The sequence below is a fragment of the Atta cephalotes genome (assembly GCF_000143395.1).
Source record: "Atta cephalotes unplaced genomic scaffold scaffold00002, whole genome shotgun sequence".
In the NCBI taxonomy this organism is placed as follows: domain Eukaryota; kingdom Metazoa; phylum Arthropoda; class Insecta; order Hymenoptera; family Formicidae; genus Atta; species Atta cephalotes.
In genome coordinates, this window is record NW_012130066.1 from 8,650,541 (window position 1) to 8,653,012 (window position 2,472).

General features: G+C 30.9%; 1 pseudogene; it reads right to left on the reverse strand.

Annotated features, from left to right (window-relative positions):
• Positions 1-871: 871 nt before the first annotated feature.
• On the reverse strand, positions 872-2,424 carry LOC105621893 (annotated as a pseudogene).
• Between the last annotated feature and the right edge of the window lie 48 nt (positions 2,425-2,472).

A 2,472-nucleotide genomic window follows, 5' to 3' on the forward strand; every position in this document is an offset into this window, starting at 1 on the left:
TATATATATATATATATATATATATATATATATATATATATATATAATAAAACTAGATTGTTATGCTATTATATATAATGTATTAATTATGTATAACTAGATTTTTCATTAGTTATGTAATCGCTTGCCTAAATTATTTTTTATAACATTCTTGTCTACATAATATATTTATATATAAATAGAAAATTATGAAAACATTTTTTACAAATTTAAAGAAACATAATGAAAATGTACAAACGGTTATTATAACAATAATTAGTTATAATAGTTATTTACAAAAAAATCATTATAAATTTATCGATATAATAATATCGCAAAATAAGAAATAATATTCAATCCATTAATCTTTTTCATACTGTTTTCTTTTGTCATTTTCTAAGAAACTTACATAATATAATTAATACGTTTAATATATCGAAGATTGTTATTTCTTGAACTTGCAGCAACGTCTTCTTCCGTACAAAAAGAAACATTCTGTACCATGTTCATTTGAGTTTTCATTGTTTTCATTTTATCTGAAATTTAAGAAACATTTTTATATGTTATAATATAATTTATATTTTGGATAGTTATTTTTATACATGCATTTTATTTAAAAACCACTAGGTATCTACTACTTTCATGTATCTCTCATACCATAAATATATTTGAATATTAAATTTTTTAATTATGAGGTTTTATAAATATGTTTTTAAAAACTTAAACAATTTTACAAATCAAAAATTATTTTTCTTTAGATCAGCATCATCTAGACACTATTATTATTTATTAATTATAAAAAGTAACAGGAGTTATTTTTCTATATCGAAAAATGTCTCTCTTTTATTTAAAATTTTTCAAATCATAAAAATTTATTAAAATTTTCTTACATTTAGCGTGTTGCATTTACGAGATTAGTTGCAAGAGTGTGATGCGTATCTTTTCTTGGTAACACCTTCAGCCAGAAACCGCCTTCAGGTTTCATGTTGAAGCTGTCCTTAGCGATTTTGATTGGAATTGGTGTCTTCTCGCAGGTTTTTAAATCGCAACGGGCCAGTAGTTGAAAAAGTATAACCTTTGTCTCCAATAATGCAAATCTGTTACCTATGCACATCCTGGGACCAAGACCAAAAGGAAGATAAGCTCCGCAGTTGAGATTGTCCTTCTTCTGCTCACCAAGAAACCGTTCGGGATCAAACTTTTCCGGCTCCTTAAAGTAATTAGGATCATGTTGAAGTCCATAAGCCGGTATCCATATACCTTGTCCTTTCTTTACAACAAATGGTTTCAATCCTGGTAATGCTGGCGGCAACTCAAAATCTTTTGCGCATATTCTATCCATTGCTACTGCAATCGGATACATCCTGAGAGCTTCGTTGATTACAGCATCTAAATATTCCATGCCATTAATCGCTTCGTAAGGTGCTTGTCCATTCGTTTCTTCCAAAACTTGATCGATTTCCTTTCGAAGTTTGTCTTGTATATCTTGGTTTATTGCGAGTTCATGAGCGGCAAAACTCATTAAAGTTGAAGTACTATCGAAGCCAGCAAAGAAAAAACAAATGCCTGTGCTACCATATCATCGGAACTTAATTCTGCTTTGCCCTCTTTACCTCGGGTTTCCATCATCAATTGCAACATGTCAGGACGAACGATACCATTTTCATCCCTGGTTTTTATAGTAGTTTCTATAAGGTCTCGGAAAAAATCTGTTATTTTTTGACGAATGATCTTCAAGTTAATTAAGCGTGCCAACCAAGGCAAGCTTCTAAATATGTAAAATTTTATGAAAGCAGTAGTGTTAAAAACTGTCGCTTCTTTACCATATATATAGAATTCATTTTTCGGGTTTTTCGTGGAATCAACACTGACACCAAAAGCGCAAGTAGCAATCACGTCGTTAGTATATCTCGTAAAGACGTCTTTCATTTCCAGTATCCTCTGCTCCGGTGGCAATTGCGCCAAATAATTACCGAAATTGACACCACAATCCGACATTAGCTTAAACATGTTTTTCATTTTGCTCGATGTAAAGGCTGGACTCAATAAAGATCGTACCTGTCGCCACTTTTCTCCGCGAAGAGCAAAAAGGTTTCTGCCGAATAGTGGATCTTGATTTTCATTTATAAAACTGCGATGATCCATAAAATTATCGAAGTGTTTTAACGCGATGGATTTAATAAGCTCGGGATCGCGAATCACCACAATTGGAACGTTCATATCAAACATACCAACGTACTTGGCTTCAGGATGTAAGTTATAAGTAGTCTTGACCAAATCGGATAATGACTGAAGACGCAAAAACGTTGGTCCCATATTTCCCACTATCGGAAGAGGTGTCTTATGTGGTATGCCATATTTTTTAAAATAATTTAAATCTTTGAAGAGAAAATAATAAAGGCTTAAAGCACCTGCTATCACCGACAAAGCAATTATATATATCATATTGATGTACGTATATATATATATATATATATATATATATATATATAT